Genomic DNA, 16,579 nt, shown 5'->3' with positions numbered 1-16,579 from the left:
TAAATTGTGTGTCCTGTAAAGACATAACTACATGGTAATGATATGTTGATCTTATAAAGAAAATTGAATCTTGTAACCACAGAAGTGATTTAGTAGCAGTGGAAAATGGCAAGAAGTGGAGAGAGGTCAAATGGAATAGGGATGCAAAGAAAGTGAGAGTGAAGGATCACTCCCAACTCACTGAACTGGAGGAGTCGAGCATCACACCGTTTCTGAATGTATGTGTGCTAAATCAGTGTTTCTCAACTCGGTCCTGGAGTACCCCCCTGCCAGTCAGGTTTTCAGGATATCCACAATGAATATACATAAACTTGATTTGCATACACTGCCCCCATGATATGCACATTTCTTTTGTGCATATTCATTGTGGATATCCTGAAAACCTGACTGGCAGGGGGGTACTCCAGGACTGAGTTGAGAAACACTGTGTTAAATAATGGGGGGGGGGTTTAGGTGGCATGTCAGGGGCAGACAGCAGGCATTCCTGTGCTAACCAGTTAACACAGCTAACTGGTTAGCGCATAGATAGCACAGGAGCCCTTATCGCCTACAAAGTAGGTGTCAGTAAATGCTCCCGTAGTAATTTTTTTTCAATGGCCGCTTGCTAATGATTAAAGAAGGTCTTTAAAATCCCAGTTAGCATTAAGCAATCTTATTGAGTTATGATATATTGTTCTGCGGGCAGAGTTTATCAGTGTTTCAGCAGAAATCATTAAAATGTTCTACTTATATCTTAATTATGCATCCACCACATTTAATTTAATTTGGCAAATATATACTTGGGAAATAAACCAGAATGAAATGTATTTTGTGTACTTTAGGCCAACCCGATGGTGTGGAGGGGGAATAGAGATACTGGATAGGAGGGTAGTTGGGAAGAGAAAGGGAGAGATGGTGGACCCTGGGGTGGTAGAAAGGAGGGAGAGATCCTGGATGAAAAGATAGTTGAGAAAAGGAGAGATGGTGGATCTGGGGATAATGGGGTCCATCGCTGCAGCTGCGGGGATGGAGATGAAAAAAAGGAAAGATGCCAGACCTCCGGGGGAGGGGATGAGAAATGGAAGGGGAGGACAGAGATGGAAGATGTATGGTTAGCATGGAGAAAGAAGGAACGACAAATGGACAGGAGACCCTGGCAAGCGAGTTATCAGAAGATAACCAGAGCCTGGGACCAACATGATTTGAATAATGACCAGCAATCAAAAGGTAGAAAAAATAATTTTATTTTCTATTTTGTGATTACAATATGTCAGATTTGAAATGTGTATCCTGCCAGAGCTGGTGTTAGACCGCGAATATGAGCTAGGACTTAGAGAGAGGAAAAGTCTTTTTTGTATATTTATTTTGTTTACACCACAGTGCCAGTGTGGGTAGGAGAGGGCAAAGGGGGGGGGGGGTGAAGAGGCTATAAATAAACCCACCAGGATGTTTGGAAAAAAACACCCAATTGGGCAGGAAAATTGAATTGAATCGAAAATGTTTTTCCTAAATCGGGCAGCATTACTTCTTAGGCGTCCGCCGAGACCGGCATCCTATACAGAATCAAGCCTTTTGTGTCTAAACATTCAAAATTTGCAGTGGGTGCCTCCGCATGCCCCATGGTATGCCATTTAAGTTACTGCAGCTTTATAAAAGGGTGCCAAAAGGAAAATTCATTAAAAATGACTTGGGGAATGAAAATATTTGAGCTGCACGGCGCTAGTCTTCTAGTAATGGCTCTGAAGCAATTGGAGGAGTAGGCTGCTGGTTAACGATATGGGCTGAGCAGGGAAATGGGTTAAATTCCTACTGCTACTCCCTGTGAATCTGGGCAAATCACTCAACCCTTCATTGCCCCAGTATATCAAATCCATGACCCTTTACCTTAATCTGCTTAACTAATCTAGGACTTCTCTGAGTCAGGACTTTCAAGGTTAGTGATATTTATGATCTCTGGCCCAGTTCTGTTCATTCTTTTTAACATAGATTCCACCCTGAAGACAAATATGTAGAAATAAAAAGAAATAACACAAAACAAAAAGAATTCAGGCGATACCTTTTTTTATTGGACTAACTAGAACATAGTTAGATTAGCTTTCAAAAGTAATCCTTTTTCTTCAGATCAAATGTTCAAGGCCATTTATCCAGATAATGGTAATGCCGACAAACGTAACCATGGTAATCTGTGGATATATGGTGAACAATGGTAGGTCAGAAAAAAGCTGGTATACGTATACTGGTCTCAATATCATCATGCACTACTATATCTAAATATTCAGTAGCCCTGTAGTCAGCAGAACTTGAACCTGCGTAGGGAGACCCCCAATGGATTTCAAGTCCATTATCTTAACCACTCTCCCATGACTACAACAGAGAAGGAACCTAGATGTTCAGTGCTATTTGCTATCTGGATGCCAGTGCTGAATATCTACCTTATCTTTAACCACTGCTGCAAAGAAAAGAAAAAAAATGGCAACCACAGTAGCCAAATACCAGGCCTTGTGTTTCTAGAGCAATTTATCTTGGTAAATTTAATCCCAAGAAGGGCCTTCTTCTGTGCATAAAGAATAGGCTTACCGTACATCCTGATTTCTATGGACACTTCATCTGGGTTTTGAAAAGCCTCCTTCAAAATCGCCATCAGGCAGGAGGGCATCTGTGCATGATGATGAGGCTGGGCCTGGGGCAGGTCTAAGGGGTCTGGATTTTCCAAATGGAAAATCTGGTAACCCTAATAAAGAACAATATCTAAGAATGTCTTTTTCCTTTCTCACTATGGTTCTTCATGTTCTTCCCATGGTCCTGTCCCTGCCCTCCAAATCCTATTACAACCAGCTATCTCCTAGGTCTCAGAAATAATATTTTTCCCAGCATCACTACTACTAACTGGGGACAGCTGTTGCCCTTATCAAAACCAGGTGTTCCACCAGTGAGGGTATTTCCAGAGGGAAAGGGAAAAGGAAGGGATGAAGAGACCAGAAGCGCAAGGAAGTCTTTATTTGCATTTTGGATGAGAGAACATGATTGCAAAAAGATGGGGGCTTCAAATAGTTTTTGCAATAGTGAGAGAAGCGGGATTATTAGTGCTAGATTCTCCTGATGCAGCTATGACGAAACAGGGACCCTGCTGGAGATCTTACAACGGGAGGGGACTAATTGGTTTATAGCGGTAGCTGAGAACCGCAAAACTTGAGAGATATTAAGTACTCTGCTCTCGACTGTTGGATGCCACAGTAGATTGGACTTTGAATAAGTTTGTCCTTCTTTTCATTCTTTAGATGTGGAATACTGTTATTGAATATTTTGAGAAACTATTATAGTAACACTTAAATAGAATATTGGATACAATTTATATGGAGTTTTTTTGACCGAGGATATGTCACTTTGTCTCAGTGTTGAATTGAACTTAATTGAGACAAGTTTGTCTGGAGGATATTCTTTATTGTTTGAGACCCTCGCGGACACCGAAATCTTTTCTCCATTTTTGTGCTCCGGTAGGATGATTTAATGAGTCTTATCTGATTTCTAGTCCGCAGCATGGTGAATTATGTTTTGAATGTTTGTTACAGAACAATAATTCTATGAGCGTCGGAGTTCTTACCGCTGCAGCCAGCACTAAAAATGCAAGTGCAGTTTTGTAAAGAAGGGGGTAATTAAGGAAGGCAGAAAATTCCAAAAAGGAATCACAAGAATGGAAAATGGAAACTAAGAAAAATGAAGGAAGACTTATCTTTATCAGCTTCTACATATTCCTCCCCTTCACCTTCACTTCCTCCTATCACTAACATATCTAAAAAATGTCTTGTTCTCCTGTATTCATAAAATAAGGAGTGGAAATGCCCTAATTAGACTGATGACCACAAACTATTATAAAAATGTCCTTTTGCTTATCCAGTGGTTCAAATGACTTTATTCATCCAATAATTCAATGACTCGACACGTACATGTTTCAGCCAACAGGCCTGCTTCAGGAGTCTTGAGAGTCTTCTAAGTCTCTCCAAGTTTTCCGCAAACATCTGAAAACCTGGCTTTTCTCAAAAAATGTAAGTCTCCCTCCAACTTAGGAATCAAGGAAACTCTTATATCTTGGCATCCCAAGTCCTCTAAATTTTCTTCACACTTCTACCTCTAACCCTCTGTTGTAGTTCCTTCCTATTTCTCCTACTGTAAACCGCGTCGAGCTCTACAAACGTGGAGATGATGCGGTATACAAACCTAAGGATTAGATTAGATTAGATTAATATCAAGTGTTGTTTGGATAAATGTTCTCAAGTCAATTCTACAGCGTGATCTTCTATAACAGTACTCAGAGCCAAAAAAAGTGCCGAAACATGTACGTATTGAGTCATTGAGTTATTGGATGAATAAAGTCATTTGAACCATTGGATGAGCAAAAGAACATTTTTATGATAGTTTGTGGTCATCAGTCTAATTAGGGCATTTCCACTCCTTACTTTATGCATTTGAGTTAGTGGATTTGTTTCCCCTGTTGTATTCTTTGTTCCCCTGTATTACCATGACGGTTATTTTTTTCTTCCATTTGCATCTTTGCTTTCCTCTCAACTTTTCCAGATATTTTTGCCCGTCTTCTTCGTTCTACGATCTTTTGTAGTTTATGAAAGCTAACTTTATTTCCTTAACTTCTCAGCTACTATAGCCAAAGCGGCCTTCTTTTTCACTTACTTTTACTTACAAAATGGTTTGTTGCCCTTACAATGACTTCTTTCAGTTTTGCCCACTGCTTTCTTAAATGTAGGCCGGAGTATTGTGTACAATTCTGGAGGCCACATTACCAAAAGGATGTGCTGAGAGTTGAGTCGGTTCAAAGAATGGCCACCAAAATGGTCTCGGGACTCAAAGACCTCCCGTATGAAGAAAGGCTGAATAAATTGCAGCTATATTCACTTGAAGAACGTAGAGAGAGAGGAGACATGATAGAGACGTTTAAATATATCACCGGCCGTATTGAGGTGGAGGATGATATCTTCTTTTTTAAAGGCCCCTCTGCCACAAGAGGCCATTCGCTGAAAATCAGGGGTGGGAAATTTCATGGCGACACCAGGAAGTTCTTCTTCACCGAAAGGGTGGTCGATCGTTGGAATGAACTTCCACCTCAGGTGATTCAGGCCAGCAACGTGAAGGATTTTAAAAGGAAATGGGATACACATGTGGGATCTCTAGGGGGGTAAATTCAAGGGGGTAGGGTTGTTGGAGTGGGCAGACTTGATGGGCTGTGGCCCTTTTCTGCCGTCATCTTCTATGTTTCTATGTTTCTATTTTAAAGGCTCTTATTTAAGGCACCGGTCTTGCGCCTCAAAGGCACATAGGAATGCTTACGTAAGCCTAAGGACACTGCCGGTGCAAATCATGCCTTTGCCTGCTCTAGGCATCCCTAGGCGCCTCTGTAGGCATGAGACTGGCACCTTCAATTAAAAAAAAAAAAAAATGTGTCTCCTGATTGGTCATTTAGGTGGCGGTACGGCACCTACCATTGCCTAACTGCAACGTGTCGTTCACAGAATTTTGCCTTTATGCTTATGTTTTATCACAAATTGACTACTGCAATGCTCTGATTAAGGGTTTTCCAGTGAAGAGCTTAAAGTGTTTACAGAGAGTACAAAATCATGCTGCATGGCTTTTGATGTGTTCAGGGCTGATTATATTACACCAATTCTTGTTGATTTACATTGGATACCTGTTGAGAAACATCGGAGTCCTTTTTTTATTAAGAACATAAAAATAGCCTTACTGGGTTAGACCAATGGTCCATCAAGCCCAGTAGCCCGTTCTCATGGTGGCCACTTCCAGGTCACATGACCCTTCCCTATTCCACCTCCAGCCAAACCCTGTTCTGCCCCAGACCCTCCCAGTTCTGCCTCTAGCCCTGCCCCATTCCGCCCTCCAGTCCGCCCCCAGAAAGCCTCCTCTCTTTGCAACGAGCTCTGGCTACATCTGGAGGGGCTGGAGCATGTGCGGATGCATGCGACATCATCTGCGCATGCTCAGAGGCCCTCCAGATGTGGCCAGAGCTTGTAGGGACGTCCCAAAACCTGGACAAATGCTGAGTTTTGGAAAGTCCATCCGGGAGCCCTGACAGTACTCTAAAAAGAGGACATGGCCGGGTTTTCCGAGACACGAAATATTAAAAAAAAACCCAAGAAGAGGAGAGCAGAGAGGACTACAGAGTGAAACTGAAAGAAGCCAAGAGAGAGATACGTTTGGCGAAGGCACAGGCGGAAGAACAAATGGCTAACAATGTAAAAAAGGGAGATAAAAATTTTTTCAGTTATATTAGTGAAAGGAGGAAGATAAAAAATGGAATTGCTAGGCTAAAAGATGCTGGGAAGCAATATGTGGAGAGTGATGAGGAGAAAGCAAATGTGCTAAACAAATACTTCTGTTCAGTGTTCACAGAAGAAAATCCTGGAGAAGGACCGAGATTGTCTGGCAAAGTTACATGAGAAAATGGAGTAGATTCTGCGCCGTTCACGGAGGAGGGTGTTTATGAGCAACTTGAAAAACTGAAGGTGGACAAAGCGATGGGACCAGACGGGATCCATCCCAGGATACTAAGGGAGCTCAGAGAGGTTCTGGCGAGTCCTATTAAAGACTTGTTCAACAAATCTCTGGAGACGGGAGTGATTCCTGGGGATTGGAGGAGAGCGGATGTGGTCCCTATTCATAAAAGTGGTCACAGGGATGAAGCAGGAAACTACAGGCCGGTGAGCCTCACTTCAGTTATTGGAAAAATAATGGAAGTGTTGCTGAAAGAAAGGATAGTGTACTTCCTTGAATCTAATGGGTTACAGGATCCGAGGCAACATGGCTTTACAAAAGGTAAATCGTGCCAAACGAACCTGATTGAATTTTTTGATTGGGTGACCAGAGAGCTGGATCGAGGACATATGCTAGATGTAATTTACTTGGATTTCAGCAAAGCCTTTGATACAGTTCCTCATAGGAGGCTGTTGAACAAACTTGAAGGGCTGAAGTTAGGACCCAAAGTGGTGAACTGGGTCAGAAACTGGCTGTCGGACAGACGCCAGAGGGTGGTGGTTAATGGAAGTCGCTCGAAGGAAGGAAAGGTGACTAGTGGAGTCCCTCAGGGTTCGGTGCTGGGGCCAATCCTGTTCAATATGTTTGTGAGTGACATTGCTGAAGGGTTAGAAGGAAAAGTGTGCCTTTTTGCAGATGATACCAAGATTTGTAACAGAGTAGACACCGAAGAGGGAGTGGAAAATATGAAAAAGGATCTGCAAAAGTTAGAGGAATAGTCTAATGCCTGGCAACTAAAATTCAATGCAAAGAAATGCAGAGTAATGCATTTGGGGATTAATAATAGGAAGGAACCGTATATGCACGGACGGGGAGAGGGACCTTGGGGTTATAGTGTCCAAAGATCTAAAGGTGAAAAAACAGTGTGACAATGCAGTGGCTGCTGCCAGAAGGATGCTGGGCTGTATAAAGAGAGGCGTAGTCAGTAGAAGGAAGAAGGTGTTGATGCCCCTGTACAGGTCATTGGTGAGTCCCCACTTGGAGTATTGTGTTCAGTTTTGGAGACCGTATCTGGCGAAAGACGTAAGAAGACTTGAGGCGGTCCAGAGGAGGGAAAATGATAGGAGGCTTGCACCAGAAGACGTATGAGGAGAGACTGGAAGCCCTGAATATGTATACCCTAGAGGAAAGGAGAGACAGGGGAGATATGATTCAGACGTTCAAATACTTGAAGGGTATTAACGTAGAACAAAATCTTTTCCAGAGAAAGGAAAATGGTAAAGCCAGAGGACATAATTTGAGGTTGAGGGATGGTAGATTCAGGGGCAATGTTAGGAAATTCTACTTAAGGAGAGGGTAGTGGATGCCTGGAATGCGCTCCCGAGAGAGGTGGTGGAGAGTAAAACTGTGATTAAGTTCAAAGAAGCGTGGGATGAACACAGAAGATTTAGAATCAGAAACTAATATTAAATATTGAACTAGGCCAGTACTGGGCAGGTCTGTGTCTGTGTATGGCCGTTTGGTGGAGGATGGGCAGGGGAGGGCTTCAATGGCTGGGAGGGTGTAGATGGGCTGGAGTAAGTCTTAACAGAGATTTCGGCAGTTGGAACCCAAGCACAGTACCGGGTAAAGCTGTGGATTCTTGCCCAGAAATAGCTAAGAAGAAAAAAATAAAAAAATAAAATTTAAATTGAATCAGGTTGGGCAGACTGGATGGACCATTCGGGTCTTTATCTGCCGTCATCTACTATGTTACTATGTTACATCTGGTAACCCTACACATAGGGGCATGACTGACCAGCTGGAAGTTCATCCTTAAGTTCTTACAGAACAGGTTTTCACCTATCTGTTCTTCCTAATAGAATGATTTAGAATTGTGCCAGTTTTTCTCTACTTAATTTTCAGTATGCTTGTCTCCAAATTTTAACAGTAATCATGGGCATTTCTATCTGGAGGCAGTCCATCTACTTAGATTTTGGCATTGCCTGCTCCTCTCTTCCCTTGGCAGGGCTGGAATTGTATCATGACCAAAACTACTTATTTCAAAATGGAAGCCCATAAAGGGAAACAGCAGGAGTTAGGACTGCGGGAGTTGTAAGGTAGAAACCCAAGGGGAAATATTTCAGAGTGAACACAAGCAATAGCCAGAAGTACAGGGTGGTTTTTGCACTCTAGCTGCATGAGCAAGAAAGTCAGAGTTTCAAAAACTCACGCAGTGAAATGGTGTGGTGGCTGTGTTAGTCCACTCTTCAAAGTAATATGTAGAAATAAAACAAAAACATAAAGGAAAAAATAATACCTTTTCTATTGGACTAGCTTAATGTAGTTTATGATTGGCTTTCAAAGCTAACCCCCTTCTTCCTCAGATCAGAAATAAGCAAATGTTGGCAAAATCGGTATAGAGTGAAACCTCGGATGGCGAGTAACGTGGTTTGCGAGACGAGGAAAACACTCGAGCAAACTTTCACTTCCAAACCGAGCGTTGACTCGATAAGCGAGCTTGTCACACTACCCCCAGCCTGGGAACCAGCTTCTCTCCCCCCCGTGGCCCACCCAAACCCTTACCTCTAATGGACACCGGCACACACCAACCCGCAGGACATACGTGTGCCAGTGCTGAAAGAGCCTGCCACGGATGGTCTATGCTGAATCTGAGAATCTCATGAGAATCTCGGAGAGGGTGGGAGCCAGAAGGCCTTGAGCTGCGCAGATGCTCAAGGCCCCGCAGCAGCCCAGCATAGAACATCAGCGGTAGGCTCTTTCAGCACCTGCACACCAATGTCCTGTGGGTTGGTGCATGCCAGTGTCCGCTGGAGGTATAGGTTTGGGGGTGGACCGCGGTGGGAGAGATGCCGGTTCCGGGGTGGGGAGGGGTGGAAGCGAGCAGCGCCAGTGGCCTCGGGGTGGGGGGGGGAGTCTGTTTTTGAGATGTGGAAGAATCATCCGAGTTTCCCTTACTTCCTAAGGGGAAACTCGCTTTGATATACGAGCGCTTTGGTTTACGAGCATGCTTCTGGAACGAATTTTGCTCGCAAACCAAGGTACCATTGTATATAAAAGGGACACATAAAAGTATTTCAGTGGTATTTGAAGACAAAGAGTTGACAAAGCCATTTGAATTTCTTTGTAATGGGAAAGAAAGCCAAGGTCTTTGTTAAGCAGGAGACAGAGCGATGACAAAGAAGTGGAAAAGAAAGCCAAGGTCTAAAGAAGAACACAACTGAGCTTTCATGATTAATTCTTGTGTCACTAAGCTACGGATTCTCCGACAGTAGACTCCTGTGCCCTCTCCTTACTGCCTTTCAGGCAACTGCCAAAGCAAGTAATTGCAATCTGGTCTATAAAGTTTTCTCTAATCCAAATGGTAACAAGTGCATGCATCATCACAAGCAAAATCATTAAAACATTCTGACAGTCCATCTATAGGATGAAAGCCTCTTGTTGGCTCCCACTGCCTTTGTTTAAGGCAAATTCAGCTCTTGCTGTTTTGGAAATGCCAATTAGATGTGGAGAGCAGAATTATATGTAATTATTGTTATGAATCTCCTCTCCCGCCTCTCCCCTCCCCCTTCCCCCCAACTGTTTTCCTTCATTCTGCCTTAGTAAAAATGTTGAAGTTTCAAACCAAATTATGGACTATTACCACACAGGAAACCTTCCAGCATGTAGCTTTTACATGAAAGGAAATATTGTACAAACCAGTAGCTGCATACAAACGAGCTTGCCAGGTCCTCTGCAGTGCTGTAATGTGCAAACTGAGGCTTTTCTCCATTTTCAATCCCAATAATGAGTGCAATAATAATCCATTGTTATGCACGGCGGTGTGAATGCTGTTGTGAAATGAATGAACAGCAAATTATATGCTGTTGAGTTGACGAAGATGGAGTTTGCCTGCTTTGTTTGAAGTAGTAAGGATTAGAGAAGTGGTCTCAAACTCAGACCCTTTACAGAGCCACATTTTGGATTTGTAGGTACTTGGAGGGCCTCAGAAAATATAGTTAATGTCTTATTAAAGAAATGACAATTTTGCATGAGGTAAAACTCTTAATCTTCTATATATATAAAATCGGAGGTATGTGTGTGTGTATGTGCCGCGATCACGCAAAAACGGCTTGCCCGATTTGAACGAAACTTGGTATGCAGATCCCTCACTACCTGGGGTGATATGTTCTGGGGGTCTCCTGGCCCACCTGCACACGTGGGCGGAGCTACAAACTGAAAATCAGATTTCACCCATTCATGTCAATGGAAAAAATGTAAAAAGCTGCCAACGCAAAAACGGCTTGATCGATTTGAACGAAACTTGGTATGCAGATCCCTCACTACCTGGGGTGATATGTTCTGGGGGTCTCCTGGCCCACCTGCACATGTGGGCGGAGCTACAAACTGAAAATCAGATTTCACCCATTCATGTCAATGGGAAAAATGTAAAAAGCTGCTAACGCAAAAACGGCTTGACCGATTTGAACGAAACTTGGTATGCAGATCCCTCACTACCTGGGGTGATATGTTCTGGGGGTCTCGTGGCCCACCTGCACACGTGGGCGGAGCTACAAACAGAAAATCAGATTTCACCCATTCATGTCAATGGAAAAAATGTAAAAAGCTGCCAACGCAAAAACGGCTTGCCCGATTTGAACGAAACTTGGTATGCAGATCCCTCACTACCTGGGGTGATATGTTCTGGGGGTCTCCCGGCCCACCTGCACACGTGGGCGGAGCTACAAACTGAAAATCAGATTTCACCCATTCATGTCAATGGAAAAAATGTAAAAAGCTGCTAACGCAAAAACGGCTTGACCGATTTGAACGAAACTTGGTATGCAGATCCCTCACTACCTGGGGTGATATGTTCTGGGGGTCTCGTGGCCCACCTGCACACGTGGGCGGAGCTACAAACAGAAAATCAGATTTCACCCATTCATGTCAATGGAAAAAATGTAAAAAGCTGCCAACGCAAAAACGGCTTGCCCGATTTGAACGAAACTTGGTATGCAGATCCCTCACTACCTGGGGTGATATGTTCTGGGGGTCTCCCGGCCCACCTGCACACGTGGGCGGAGCTACAAACTGAAAATCAGATTTCACCCATACATGTCAATGGAAAAAATGTAAAAAGCTGCTAACGCAAAAACGGCTTGACCGATTTGAACGAAACTTGGTATGCAGATCCCTCACTACCTGGGGTGATATGTTCTGGGGGTCTCGTGGCCCACCTGCACACGTGGGCGGAGCTACAAACAGAAAATCAGATTTCACCCATTCATGTCAATGGAAAAAATGTAAAAAGCTGCCAACGCAAAAACGGCTTGCCCGATTTGAACGAAACTTGGTATGCAGATCCCTCACTACCTGGGGTGATATGTTCTGGGGGTCTCCCGGCCCACCTGCACACGTGGGCGGAGCTACAAACTGAAAATCAGATTTCACCCATACATGTCAATGGAAAAAATGTAAAAAGCTGCTAACGCAAAAACGGCTTGACCGATTTGAACGAAACTTGGTATGCAGATCCCTCACTACCTGGGGTGATATGTTCTGGGGGTCTCGTGGCCCACCTGCACACGTGGGCGGAGCTACAAACAGAAAATCAGATTTCACCCATTCATGTCAATGTAAAAAGCTGCCAACGCAAAAACGGCTTGCCCGATTTGATCGAAACTTGGTATGCAGATCCCTCACTACCTGGGGTGATATGTTCTGGGGGTCTCGCGGCCCACCTGCACACGTGGGCGGAGCTACAAACAGAAAATCTGATTTCACCCATTCATGTCAATGGAAAAAATGTAAAAAGCTGCCATTCTCACAGTAATTCCAACTATAAAACACTTTTTATGACACTATAACCACTAGGGACATCGTTACTATTCTACCACGGACACCATACATATAGAGTTTGTATGTTCTAACTGTGTTTGTAACTGTTTCCTTCATGCACCCCAGTTCATAATGTTATTACATTACATGAGTACTCACATATGCTGAACTAGGAACACAGGTTCCATTCTGAACCGGGAAAAACCTGCATGGAGTTTCTTTTCAACCTGAGTTTCCACATATTTAGTTGTTTAAATCAATACTGAAACTTTTGTTCGGGACAGGGACAAAGTGAAACCATATTTATCCCGCGGATACCACTTATTCCAACACATCTTCCTTTTCAGTTTAAGAGATTGCAAATTCCAGTGAGACTTGCATTCTCTATCACAATCAACAAATCACAGGGACAGACTATTACATACTGTGGAGTGGATATAAGATCCCCCTGTTTTTCCCATGGACAACTCTATGTTGCTTGCTCAAGGGTGGGTTCACCCAATAATTTATATGTTCTTGCTCCTGGAGGTGAAACTAAAAATGTTGTTTATAATCAAGTTTTGTGTTAGTTGTATTGTATTCATTTTGTCAAATATTTCACATTATAATTTGAATATTGTACTTTTTATAAAGCTGTAAAAAAATAATTTCATTCACCACTATAAAGTATCTTTATTTGAATCCATTTACAGTGTTATTGCTATAAGTAAATACCCGTGCAACGCCGGGCCATCAGCTAGTAGTTTATAAATCTTTCCTTTTGGCTAAGTCTTAATAATAATCTAATATAATAAAGCACTAAGTGTGCATGTGCACTCCCACCTGTGTGCTCCTGTTTTCCATGCGCTGTAGAGACCCACAGGTAAGAGTGCGCATGCACACGGCGGCGCAGAGCCTGTCGGCCAGAACTCACGCTCGCGGCAGCAGAAAGAAGAGGCCGTACAGCGCAGCATCTCCCATGGCTTCAGAGTGTGAACTGGCCAGAGCGACGTCAGCGGGGGCCGGACCGGAGCTGGAAAGGAGAGGAGCTGCTCTCCTCCCTCCTCCTCTCCCCCAAAAACCCCCAGAGCTCGCTTCGGGTCCGGCAAGGGCTGCGGGTCCTGAAACCTTCCGATTCAAGCAGTGTCTGCAGCACTCTACACACACTGCTTCGGGGCCTTCTACTGCCCTGATTTGCTGGGCAGTAGAAGGCCCCGAAGCAGCAGTGTGTAGAATACTGCAGACACTGCTGGAATCGGAAGGGAAGGGGGGGTAAGGGACTAAGGGAGCCGGCCAGACCGCGGGAAGGGAAAGGGGGGTAGGGGAAACGCTACTGCTGCACAGGGAAGTGGTGTGGGGGGAGGGAAATGGAGGGGGAGGGAATGCTGTTGTGACTGCTGCACAGGGAAGTGGTGGGAAAGAAATGCTGCTGCATAGGAGGCAGGGAGAGAGACAGATAGATAGAAAGAAAAGAAGAAAGACACAGGGGCAGGGAGAGACACAGAAAGACAGACAGACAAAGGGGGCCAGGGAGAGAGACAGACAGCAGGAGGGAGAGAGAGACAGAAATAAAGACACACAGACATATATTCTAGCACCCGTTAATGTAACAGGCTAAAAAAACTAGTATTGTAATGTATAGCTAACATATGATCAAGAAACTGTTTTATTTTACTTTTGTGATTATGATAAACATACTGAGGGCCTCAAAATAGTACCTGGCGGGCCGCATGTGGCCCCCAGGCCGCAAGTTTGAGACCACTGGATTAGAGAGCTCAATTTAGTGGCTGAGGAGGAAGTGAACTTCTCCGCCTCCCCTGGAATTTGTGATTGACTAGTTTCTCTTCGCCCACCTCCTACTGATTCTCTGTTTCACATCACACACACACATTATTTTTGTCAACTTCCTTTGTTTCTTTCTATCTCCTGGGGAACTGGGTTCAGTTCTATGGTTACCAGACGTCCGGATGTCCTCCTTTTGAGAACATGTCCGGGAGTCCGGATGGCTTTTCAAAACCCTGCACTTTGGGTTTTGAAAAGCTTTCCTCCACATCACGTCGGGCAGGAGGTCATCCGCGGGGGGCATGGCTGGGGCGGGATTGGGGGGCAGGACTGCAGCTCTTGTGACTCTGGTCAAGCAACTTTACCCTCTATTGCTCCAGAACAAAAACATAGGGCTCCTTTTACAGAGCCGAGGTAAATGTTCTGAATTTTATGAATGTTGGAGCATTAACCTTGCTGACCCGCAGTAGAAACCTCTACTGTGGCTTTGTAAAAGCCAGTGTTAGATTGTCAGCCCACCAGGGACACAGAAAGTACTGGCATATGTGTACAGCGCTACATATGTCTGGTAGCGCTAGAGAAATTACTAGGAATAGTATTTAGATTTACGAGGGGCCGCAGAAAAGTTCTCAGCCCAACCACCACAGTTGGGGCAGCCTCCATCGAGGGCTCTTCCACTCTTCATTCCGTGTGTTTCTTTTCTCCTTTTTTTTTTTTTTAGTTCAATAAATTTTTATTGAGTATTTTGAAAAATACAGGGAGCAGTTCAAATATATAAAAACAAAATAAAGCTTTGTGTTTAAAGGATCTGCAAATATATATTTAACTGTAGAGGGTCATAGCAGTAAGAAAAGCTCCAAGTATTGAAACTGCTTGTGAAGACTATATGAGAAAAAGATGAGGGAGAACAGGAATAGAAACTAAAAGAGAAAGGAAAGAAAGAAGAAAAGAGAAGAAAAGGAAGGGAAGACAGGAGTGTCTACAAAGCAGAGCGTACATATGAATCTAAGAATGACCAGGGTGATTTTTTGCTCTTCAAATTCATGGAGGTTCGGAGTGTAATTTTATTCTCATATGCATAGGATTCAAATCTATGATACATACACAGAGAGTTCCACCAAAAAGTATAGTCTAGTAGCGAAGATGATTTCCAATTTTTCAGAATGTGCATGAGAGCAGTCACAAACATGGTATCGATGAGCTTAGGAGGACAGTTTGATTGTGCGAAACAGGGATGTTGAGAGCGAAGGATTATAATGTCCATAGAGATCTCTTCCGAGCAGTTAGTGATAGATTGTATGGTGTTCCAAATTTGAGTCCAAAAGGAGCGGACCAAAGTACAATGAAAAAACATATGATCAAGAGTTCCCTCCTCTTTCAAACAGTTCCAGCAAACAGAGTCTTGCTTTAAGTTGGCTTTCCACATGCAAAATGGGGTCCATACTGCATTCCACATAATAAAGAACATTGATTGTGAAACTCTAGAAGATAAAAGCGGGCGGTTTTTTGAAGACCAAAAGAGTTCCCAATCAATGTCAGAAAGCGGAGTGGTGAGTATAATATCCCAGTGTTTCATAGATTGAGGTGAAAAAGTGAAGGAATGATCTCTCAAAATATTATAGAAAAAAGATATAGCCTTGCCTTTTGATAGAGTCAATAAAGATCAATGGCGGATAGTATTTTTGGAAGTCATGAAGTCAAAACGTATATGCACAGAAGACAGCACTCCAATGAGTGAGAGCCACTGTGAATAAACAGAAGAAGGCAGCAGGTATGTGGAGCAAAGTATATCAAAAGGAACTGACGCAGTGAGAGTAGACAATTGATGGGCAAACCATATACCTGCCCGCTGCCACCGTTTCCATGAGAGGGATTTGCCATGGTTTTGGATTTTGGGATTATTCCAAAGAGACATGAGTGGGCTAACATTAACTGAGATCTCAGCTAATGTATCTAAAAGATGAAGAGCATGCTGCGTTGAACTCAACAAAGAATACCTTCTCAAATGTCTGGGTACTGATACCGTTAGTAAGCAAGAGATGTGTAAAGGCGTGCATAAAAAGCACTCCATTTCAAACCAAGTAGGAGAATCTTGGGGAGAGGAGTCAGTAACCCAGTAAGCTCCATATTTAGCTAGTGAAGCAATATAATAATGATAGAAATCCGGAAAGTTAAAACCACCGTTAATCTTAGAGGCTTTCAGCTTGGCGAGAGCAATTCGAGGTTTTTTCTTGTTCCAAATGAATTCAGATAGCTTCCTATTTAGCCAGTGGAAAAACGACTTCCGGCATAGAAGAGGAAGCATAGAGAGAGTGTAATTAATTTGAGGTGCTAGGGTCATTTTGATGGATGCTATTCTATCCCACCAAGACAAAAAAAGTGGAGACCATTGAGATGTAGTATTTAGAACTAGATTTTTGACTTTAGATATATTAAGATCTTGAGCAAGAACCGGATCCTTATGTATAAAAATCCCCAAGTATTTCACAGCATTCATGTGACCATGAGAATGGAAAATGAGCCAAAT

The 16,579-nt window shown here is 43.4% G+C and overlaps 1 non-coding gene across 1 annotated transcript; it reads right to left on the bottom strand.

Annotated features, from left to right (window-relative positions):
- Nucleotides 1-2,264: 2,264 nt before the first annotated feature.
- Nucleotides 2,265-2,347, bottom strand: TRNAS-UGA. Its single transcript has one exon. It is a non-coding gene; the product is annotated as a tRNA-Ser (tRNA).
- Nucleotides 2,348-16,579: the final 14,232 nt, after the last annotated feature.

This window comes from Geotrypetes seraphini, chromosome 3 (assembly GCF_902459505.1).
Source record: "Geotrypetes seraphini chromosome 3, aGeoSer1.1, whole genome shotgun sequence".
Taxonomy (NCBI): Eukaryota; Metazoa; Chordata; class Amphibia; order Gymnophiona; family Dermophiidae; genus Geotrypetes; species Geotrypetes seraphini.
The sequence above is the reverse complement of the archived record's forward strand: the minus strand, read 5'-3'. Positions and strand labels throughout refer to the sequence as shown.